Source organism: Conger conger, unplaced genomic scaffold, assembly GCF_963514075.1.
Source record: "Conger conger unplaced genomic scaffold, fConCon1.1 SCAFFOLD_53, whole genome shotgun sequence".
Classification (NCBI taxonomy): domain Eukaryota; kingdom Metazoa; phylum Chordata; class Actinopteri; order Anguilliformes; family Congridae; genus Conger; species Conger conger.
In genome coordinates, this window is record NW_026890499.1 from 496,709 (window position 1) to 507,506 (window position 10,798).

Below are 10,798 nucleotides of genomic sequence, written 5' to 3' on the forward strand. Positions count from 1 at the left end.
TCCACTCAGCCTTGGCACTTCCAGTCCCACTCTGCCAGGGTACCCCAACTCCACTCAGCCTGGCACCTCCACTCCACTCAGCCTGGGCACATTCACTGCACTCAGCCTGGGCACTTCCAATCCCACTCTGCCTGGGAACCTGCATTCCACTCAGCCTGGGCACCTCCACTCCACTCAGCCTGGGCACATTCACTCCACTCAGCCTGGGCACATTCACTCCACTCAGCCAGGGCACTTCCAGTCCCTCTCTGCCTGGGAACCCCAACTCCACTCAGCCTGGGCACCTCCACTCCACTCAGCCTGGGCACATTCACTCCACTCTGTCTATGCACATTGACTCCCATTCAGCCTGGGCACATTCACTCCACTCAGCCTGGGCACTTCCAGTCCCACTCTGCCTGGGAACCTGCACTCCACTCAGCCTGGGCACCTCCAGTCCACTCAGCCTGGGCACATTCTCTCCAGTCAGCTTGGGCACATTCACTCCACTCAGCCTGGGCACATTCACTCCACTCAGCCTGGGTACATTCACTCCACTCAGCCTTGGCACTTCCAGTCCCACTCTGCCAGGGAACCACAACTCCACTCAGCCTGGGCACCTCCACTCCACTCAGCCTGGGCACATTCACTCCACTCAGCCTGGGCACTTCCAATCCCACTCTGCCTGGGAACCTGCACTCCACTGAGCGTGGGCACCTCCACTCCACTCAGCCTGGGTACATTCACTCCACTCAGCCTGGGCACTTCCAATCCCACTCTGCCTGGGAACCTGCACTCCACTCAGCCTGGGCACCTCCACTCCATTCAGCCTGGGCACATTCACTCCACTCAGCCTGGGCACTTCCAGTCCCACTCTGCCTGGGAACCTGCACTCCACTCAGCCTGGGCACCTCCACTCCACTCAGCCTGGGCACATTCACTCCACTCAGCCTGGGCACATTCACTCCACTCAGCCTGGGCACATTCACTCCACTCAGCCAGGGCACTTCCAGTCCCTCTCTGCCTGGGAACCCCAACTCCACTCAGCCTGGTCACCTCCACTCCACTCAGCCTCGGCACATTCACTCCACTCTGCCTGGGCACATTCACTCCACTCAGCCTGGGCACATTCACTCCACTCAGCCTGGGCACTTCCAGTCCCACTCTGCTGGGAACCTGCACTCCACTCAGCCTGGGCACCTCCACTCCACTCAGCCTGGGTACATTCACTCCACTCAGCCTTGGCACTTCCAGTCCCACTCTGCCAGGGTACCCCAACTCCACTCAGCCTGGCACCTCCACTCCACTCAGCCTGGGCACATTCACTGCACTCAGCCTGGGCACTTCCAATCCCACTCTGCCTGGGAACCTGCATTCCACTCAGCCTGGGCACCTCCACTCCACTCAGCCTGGGCACATTCACTCCACTCAGCCTGGGCACATTCACTCCACTCAGCCTGGGCACATTCACTCCACTCAGCCAGGGCACTTCCAGTCCCTCTCTGCCTGGGAACCCCAACTCCACTCAGCCTGGTCACCTCCACTCCACTCAGCCTCGGCACATTCACTCCACTCTGCCTGGGCACATTCACTCCACTCACCCTGGGCACATTCACTCCACTCAGCCTGGGCACTTCCAGTCCCACTCTGCTGGGAACCTGCACTCCACTCAGCCTGGGCACCTCCACTCCACTCAGCCTGGGTACATTCACTCCACTCAGCCTTGGCACTTCCAGTCCCACTCTGCCAGGGTACCCCAACTCCACTCAGCCTGGCACCTCCACTCCACTCAGCCTGGGCACATTCACTGCACTCAGCCTGGGCACTTCCAATCCCACTCTGCCTGGGAACCTGCATTCCACTCAGCCTGGGCACCTCCACTCCACTCAGCCTGGGCACATTCACTCCACTCAGCCTGGGCACATTCACTCCACTCAGCCTGGGCACATTCACTCCACTCAGCCAGGGCACTTCCAGTCCCTCTCTGCCTGGGAACCCCAACTCCACTCAGCCTGGTCACCTCCACTCCACTCAGCCTCGGCACATTCACTCCACTCTGCCTGGGCACATTCACTCCACTCAGCCTGGGCACATTCACTCCACTCAGCCTGGGCACTTCCAGTCCCACTCTGCTGGGAACCTGCACTCCACTCAGCCTGGGCACCTCCACTCCACTCAGCCTGGGTACATTCACTCCACTCAGCCTTGGCACTTCCAGTCCCACTCTGCCAGGGTACCCCAACTCCACTCAGCCTGGCACCTCCACTCCACTCAGCCTGGGCACATTCACTGCACTCAGCCTGGGCACTTCCAATCCCACTCTGCCTGGAAACCTGCATTCCACTCAGCCTGGGCACCTCCACTCCACTCAGCCTGGGCACATTCACTCCACTCAGCCTGGGCACATTCACTCCACTCAGCCTGGGCACATTCACTCCACTCAGCCAGGGCACTTCCAGTCCCTCTCTGCCTGGGAACCCCAACTCCACTCAGCCTGGTCACCTCCACTCCACTCAGCCTCGGCACATTCACTCCACTCTGCCTGGGCACATTCACTCCACTCAGCCTGGGCACATTCACTCCACTCAGCCTGGGCACTTCCAGTCCCACTCTGCTGGGAACCTGCACTCCACTCAGCCTGGGCACCTCCACTCCACTCAGCCTGGGTACATTCACTCCACTCAGCCTTGGCACTTCCAGTCCCACTCTGCCAGGGTACCCCAACTCCACTCAGCCTGGCACCTCCACTCCACTCAGCCTGGGCACATTCACTGCACTCAGCCTGGGCACTTCCAATCCCACTCTGCCTGGGAACCTGCATTCCACTCAGCCTGGGCACCTCCACTCCACTCAGCCTGGGCACATTCACTCCACTCAGCCTGGGCACATTCACTCCACTCAGCCTGGGCACATTCACTCCACTCAGCCAGGGCACTTCCAGTCCCTCTCTGCCTGGGAACCCCAACTTTACTCAGCCTGGTCACCTCCACTCCACTCAGCCTCGGCACATTCACTCCACTCTGCCTGGGCACATTCACTCCACTCAGCCTGGGCACATTCACTCCACTCAGCCTGGGCACTTCCAGTCCCACTCTGCTGGGAACCTGCACTCCACTCAGCCTGGGCACCTCCACTCCACTCAGCCTGGGTACATTCACTCCACTCAGCCTTGGCACTTCCAGTCCCACTCTGCCAGGGTACCCCAACTCCACTCAGCCTGGCACCTCCACTCCACTCAGCCTGGGCACATTCACTGCACTCAGCCTGGGCACTTCCAATCCCACTCTGCCTGGGAACCTGCATTCCACTCAGCCTGGGCACCTCCACTCCACTCAGCCTGGGCACATTCACTCCACTCAGCCTGGGCACATTCACTCCACTCAGCCTGGGCACATTCACTCCACTCAGCCAGGGCACTTCCAGTCCCTCTCTGCCTGGGAACCCCAACTCCACTCAGCCTGGTCACCTCCACTCCACTCAGCCTCGGCACATTCACTCCACTCTGCCTGGGCACATTCACTCCACTCAGCCTGGGCACATTCACTCCACTCAGCCTGGGCACTTCCAGTCCCACTCTGCTGGGAACCTGCACTCCACTCAGCCTGGGCACCTCCACTCCACTCAGCCTGGGTACATTCACTCCACTCAGCCTTGGCACTTCCAGTCCCACTCTGCCAGGGTACCCCAACTCCACTCAGCCTGGCACCTCCACTCCACTCAGCCTGGGCACATTCACTGCACTCAGCCTGGGCACTTCCAATCCCACTCTGCCTGGGAACCTGCATTCCACTCAGCCTGGGCACCTCCACTCCACTCAGCCTGGGCACATTCACTCCACTCAGCCTGGGCACATTCACTCCACTCAGCCTGGGCACATTCACTCCACTCAGCCAGGGCACTTCCAGTCCCTCTCTGCCTGGGAACCCCAACTCCACTCAGCCTGGTCACCTCCACTCCACTCAGCCTCGGCACATTCACTCCACTCTGCCTGGGCACATTCACTCCACTCAGCCTGGGCACATTCACTCCACTCAGCCTGGGCACTTCCAGTCCCACTCTGCTGGGAACCTGCACTCCACTCAGCCTGGGCACCTCCACTCCACTCAGCCTGGGTACATTCACTCCACTCAGCCTTGGCACTTCCAGTCCCACTCTGCCAGGGTACCCCAACTCCACTCAGCCTGGCACCTCCACTCCACTCAGCCTGGGCACATTCACTGCACTCAGCCTGGGCACTTCCAATCCCACTCTGCCTGGGAACCTGCATTCCACTCAGCCTGGGCACCTCCACTCCACTCAGCCTGGGCACATTCACTCCACTCAGCCTGGGCACATTCACTCCACTCAGCCTGGGCACATTCACTCCACTCAGCCAGGGCACTTCCAGTCCCTCTCTGCCTGGGAACCCCAACTCCACTCAGCCTGGTCACCTCCACTCCACTCAGCCTCGGCACATTCACTCCACTCTGCCTGGGCACATTCACTCCACTCAGCCTGGGCACATTCACTCCACTCAGCCTGGGCACTTCCAGTCCCACTCTGCTGGGAACCTGCACTCCACTCAGCCTGGGCACCTCCACTCCACTCAGCCTGGGTACATTCACTCCACTCAGCCTTGGCACTTCCAGTCCCACTCTGCCAGGGTACCCCAACTCCACTCAGCCTGGCACCTCCACTCCACTCAGCCTGGGCACATTCACTGCACTCAGCCTGGGCACTTCCAATCCCACTCTGCCTGGGAACCTGCATTCCACTCAGCCTGGGCACCTCCACTCCACTCAGCCTGGGCACATTCACTCCACTCAGCCTGGGCACATTCACTCCACTCAGCCTGGGCACATTCACTCCACTCAGCCAGGGCACTTCCAGTCCCTCTCTGCCTGGGAACCCCAACTCCACTCAGCCTGGTCACCTCCACTCCACTCAGCCTCGGCACATTCACTCCACTCTGCCTGGGCACATTCACTCCACTCAGCCTGGGCACATTCACTCCACTCAGCCTGGGCACTTCCAGTCCCACTCTGCTGGGAACCTGCACTCCACTCAGCCTGGGCACCTCCACTCCACTCAGCCTGGGTACATTCACTCCACTCAGCCTTGGCACTTCCAGTCCCACTCTGCCAGGGTACCCCAACTCCACTCAGCCTGGCACCTCCACTCCACTCAGCCTGGGCACATTCACTGCACTCAGCCTGGGCACTTCCAATCCCACTCTGCCTGGGAACCTGCATTCCACTCAGCCTGGGCACCTCCACTCCACTCAGCCTGGGCACATTCACTCCACTCAGCCTGGGCACATTCACTCCACTCAGCCTGGGCACATTCACTCCACTCAGCCAGGGCACTTCCAGTCCCTCTCTGCCTGGGAACCCCAACTCCACTCAGCCTGGTCACCTCCACTCCACTCAGCCTCGGCACATTCACTCCACTCTGCCTGGGCACATTCACTCCACTCAGCCTGGGCACATTCACTCCACTCAGCCTGGGCACTTCCAGTCCCACTCTGCTGGGAACCTGCACTCCACTCAGCCTGGGCACCTCCACTCCACTCAGCCTGGGTACATTCACTCCACTCAGCCTTGGCACTTCCAGTCCCACTCTGCCAGGGTACCCCAACTCCACTACTCCACTCAGCCTGGGCACTTCCAGTCCCACTCTGCTGGGAACCTGCACTCCACTCAGCCTGGGCACCTCCACTCCACTCAGCCTGGGTACATTCACTCCACTCAGCCTTGGCACTTCCAGTCCCACTCTGCCAGGGTACCCCAACTCCACTCAGCCTGGCACCTCCACTCCACTCAGCCTGGGCACATTCACTGCACTCAGCCTGGGCACTTCCAATCCCACTCTGCCTGGGAACCTGCATTCCACTCAGCCTGGGCACCTCCACTCCACTCAGCCTGGGCACATTCACTCCACTCAGCCTGGGCACATTCACTCCACTCAGCCTGGGCACATTCACTCCACTCAGCCAGGGCACTTCCAGTCCCTCTCTGCCTGGGAACCCCAACTCCACTCAGCCTGGGCACCTCCACTCCACTCAGCCTGGGCACATTCACTCCACTCTGTCTAGGCACATTGACTCCCATTCAGCCTGGGAACATTCACTCCACTCAGCCTGGGCACATTCACTCCACTCAGCCTGGGCACTTCCAGTCCCACTCTGCCTGGGAACCTGCACTCCACTCAGCCTGGGCACCTCCAGTCCACTCAGCCTGGGCACATTCTCTCCAGTCAGCTTGGGCACATTCACTCCACTCAGCCTGGGCACATTCACTCCACTCAGCCTGGGTACATTCACTCCACTCAGCCTTGGCACTTCCAGTCCCACTCTGCCAGGGAACCACAACTCCACTCAGCCTGGGCACCTCCACTCCACTCAGCCTGGGCACATTCACTCCACTCAGCCTGGGCACTTCCAATCCCACTCTGCCTGGGAACCTGCACTCCACTGAGCGTGGGCACCTCCACTCCACTCAGCCTGGGTACATTCACTCCACTCAGCCTGGGCACTTCCAATCCCACTCTGCCTGGGAACCTGCACTCCACTCAGCCTGGGCACCTCCACTCCATTCAGTCTGGGCACATTCACTCCACTCAGCCTGGGCACTTCCAGTCCCACTCTGCCTGGGAACCTGCACTCCACTCAGCCTGGGCACCTCCACTCCACTCAGCCTGGGCACATTCACTCCACTCAGCCTGGGCACATTCACTCCACTCAGCCTGGGCACTTCCAGTCCCACTCTGCCTGGGAACCTGCACTCCACTCAGCCTGGGCACCTCCACTCCACTCAGCCTGGGCACATTCACTCCACTCAGCCTGGGCACATTCACTCCACTCAGCCTGGGCACATTCACTCCACTCAGCCTGGGCACTTCCAGTCCCACTCTGCTGGGAACCTGCACTCCACTCAGCCTGGGAACCTCCACTCCACGCAGCCTGGGCACATTCACTCCACTCAGCCAGGGCACTTCCAGTCCCTCTCTGCCTGGGAACCCCAACTCCACTCAGCCTGGGCACCTCCACTCCACTCAGCCTGGGCACATTCACTCCACTCAGCCTGGGCACTTCCAATCCCACTCTGCCTGGGCACCTCCACTCCACTCAGCCTGGGCACATTCACTCCACTCAGCCTGGGCACTTCCAATCCCACTCTGCCTGGGTGCCTGCACTCCACTCAGCCTGGGCACCTCCACTCCACTCAGCCTGGCCACATTCACTCCACTCAGCCAGGGCACATTCACTCCACTCAGCCTGGGCACTTCCAGTCCCACTCTGCCCAGGAACCTGCACTCCCACTCTGACTGGGAACCTCCGCTACTCCTCTCCACACCCGGCTCTCCACCCGACTCGCGGGGGCCCACTCTTAAGCCCTCCCGCCGCAAGTTATAGGCCCTTTGCCCGGGCGGAAAGTGAACCGCGGAACTGTGTCCCGCCCTCAATTCTCGTCCGATCGGAACGCGGTTTGGACCCGTTCTCCTGGGCGGCCTCGCAGCCCCTCCAGACCCAGCCAGTTAGCTCCAAGGGGCCGCCCCGAGCACGGGGAGGGGTGACACTTGACGCTTTGGCGCAAAGGTGCCCGCGCCACGAGCCAAAAAGCGCCCCCCTCTCTCCGCGCCCATTCAAGGCAATGGGGAAACGCACGTTTCGGGCTCCGGCGGCCGGGCACATTCACTCCACTCTGTCTAGGCACATTGACTCCCATTCAGCCTGGGCACATTCACTCCACTCTGCCTGGGCACATTCACTCCACTCAGCCTGGGCACATTCACTCCACTCAGCCTGGGCACTTCCAGTCCCACTCTGCTGGGAACCTGCACTCCACTCAGCCTGGGCACCTCCACTCCACTCAGCCTGGGTACATTCACTCCACTCAGCCTTGGCACTTCCAGTCCCACTCTGCCAGGGTACCCCAACTCCACTCTGCCAGGGTACCCCAACTCCACTCAGCCTGGGCACCTCCACTCCACTCAGCCTGGGCACTCAGCCTGGGCACTTCCAATCCCACTCTGCCTGGGAACCTGCATTCCACTCAGCCTGGGCACCTCCACTCCACTCAGCCTGGGCACATTCACTCCACTCAGCCTGGGCACATTCACTCCACTCAGCCTGGGCACATTCACTCCACTCAGCCAGGGCACTTCCAGTCCCTCTCTGCCTGGGAACCCCAACTCCACTCAGCCTGGGCACCTCCACTCCACTCAGCCTGGGCACATTCACTCCACTCTGTCTAGGCACATTGACTCCCATTCAGCCTGGGAACATTCACTCCACTCAGCCTGGGCACATTCACTCCACTCAGCCTGGGCACTTCCAGTCCCACTCTGCCTGGGAACCTGCACTCCACTCAGCCTGGGCACCTCCAATCCACTCAGCCTGGGCACATTCTCTCCAGTCAGCTTGGGCACATTCACTCCACTCAGCCTGGGCACATTCACTCCACTCAGCCTGGGTACATTCACTCCACTCAGCCTTGGCACTTCCAGTCCCACTCTGCCAGGGAACCACAACTCCACTCAGCCTGGGCACCTCCACTCCACTCAGCCTGGGCACATTCACTCCACTCAGCCTGGGCACTTCCAATCCCACTCTGCCTGGGAACCTGCACTCCACTGAGCGTGGGCACCTCCACTCCACTCAGCCTGGGTACATTCACTCCACTCAGCCTGGGCACTTCCAATCCCACTCTGCCTGGGAACCTGCACTCCACTCAGCCTGGGCACCTCCACTCCATTCAGCCTGGGCACATTCACTCCACTCAGCCTGGGCACTTCCAGTCCCACTCTGCCTGGGAACCTGCACTCCACTCAGCCTGGGCACCTCCACTCCACTCAGCCTGGGCACATTCACTCCACTCAGCCTGGGCACATTCACTCCACTCAGCCTGGGCACTTCCAGTCCCACTCTGCCTGGGAACCTGCACTCCACTCAGCCTGGGCACCTCCACTCCACTCAGCCTGGGCACATTCACTCCACTCAGCCTGGGCACATTCACTCCACTCAGCCTGGGCACATTCACTCCACTCAGCCTGGGCACTTTCAGTCCCACTCTGCTGGGAACCTGCACTCCACTCAGCCTGGGAACCTCCACTCCACGCAGCCTGGGCACATTCACTCCACTCAGCCAGGGCACCTCCAGTCCCTCTCTGCCTGGGAACCCCAACTCCACTCAGCCTGGGCACCTCCACTCCACTCAGCCTGGGCACATTCACTCCACTCAGCCTGGGCACTTCCAATCCCACTCTGCCTGGGCACCTCCACTCCACTCAGCCTGGGCACATTCACTCCACTCAGCCTGGGCACTTCCAATCCCACTCTGCCTGGGTGCCTGCACTCCACTCAGCCTGGGCACCTCCACTCCACTCAGCCTGGCCACATTCACTCCACTCAGCCAGGGCACATTCACTCCACTCAGCCTGGGCACTTCCAGTCCCACTCTGCCCAGGAACCTGCACTCCCACTCTGACTGGGAACCTCCGCTACTCCTCTCCACACCCGGCTCTCCACCCGACTCGCGGGGGCCCACTCTTAAGCCCTCCCGCCGCAAGTTATAGGCCCTTTGCCCGGGCGGAAAGTGAACCGCGGAACTGTGTCCCGCCCTCAATTCTCGTCCGATCGGAACGCGGTTTGGACCCGTTCTCCTGGGCGGCCTCGCAGCCCCTCCAGACCCAGCCAGTTAGCTCCAAGGGGCCGCCCCGAGCACGGGGAGGGGTGACACTTGACGCTTTGGCGCAAAGGTGCCCGCGCCACGAGCCAAAAAGCGCCCCCCTCTCTCCGCGCCCATTCAAGGCAATGGGGAAACGCACGTTTCGGGCTCCGGCGGCCGGGCACATTCACTCCACTCTGTCTAGGCACATTGACTCCCATTCAGCCTGGGCACATTCACTCCACTCCGCCTGGGCACTTCCAGTCCCACTCTGCCTGGGAACCTGCACTCCACTCGGCCTGGGCACCTCCACTCCACTCAGCCTGGGCACATTCACTCCACTCAGCCAGGGCACTTCCAATCCCACTCTGCCAGGGAACCTGCACTCCACTCAGCCTGGGCTCATGCAATCCACTCAGCCTGGGGACATTCACTCCACTCAGCCTGGGAACTTCCAATCCCACTCTGCCTGGGAACCAGCACTCCACTCAGCCTGGGCACCTCCACTCCACTCAGCCTGGGTACATTCACTCCACTCAGCCTTGGCACTTCCAGTCCCACTCTGCCAGGGAACCACAACTCCACTCAGCCTGGGCACCTCCACTCCACTCAGCCTGGGCACATTCACTCCACTCAGCCTGGGCACTTCCAATCCCACTCTGCCTGGGAACCTGCACTCCACTCAGCCTGGGCACCTCCACTCCACTCAGCCTGGGTACATTCACTCCACTCAGCCTGGGCACTTCCAATCCCACTCTGCCTGGGAACCTGCACTCCACTCAGCCTGGGCACCTCCACTCCATTCAGCCTGGGCACATTCACTCCACTCAGCCTGGGCACTTCCAGTCCCACTCTGCCTGGGAACCTGCACTCCACTCAGCCTGGGCACCTCCACTCCACTCAGCCTGGGCACATTCACTCCACTCAGCCTGGGCACATTCACTCCACTCAGCCTGGGCACTTCCAGTCCCACTCTGCCTGGGAACCTGCACTCCACTCAGCCTGGGCACATTCACTCCACTCAGCCTGGGCACATTCACTCCACTCAGCCTGGGCACTTCCAGTCCCACTCTGCTGGGAACCTGCACTCCACTCAGCCTGGGAACCTCCACTCCACGCAGCCTGGGCACATTCACTCCACTCAGCCAGGGCACTTCCAGTCCCTCTCTGCC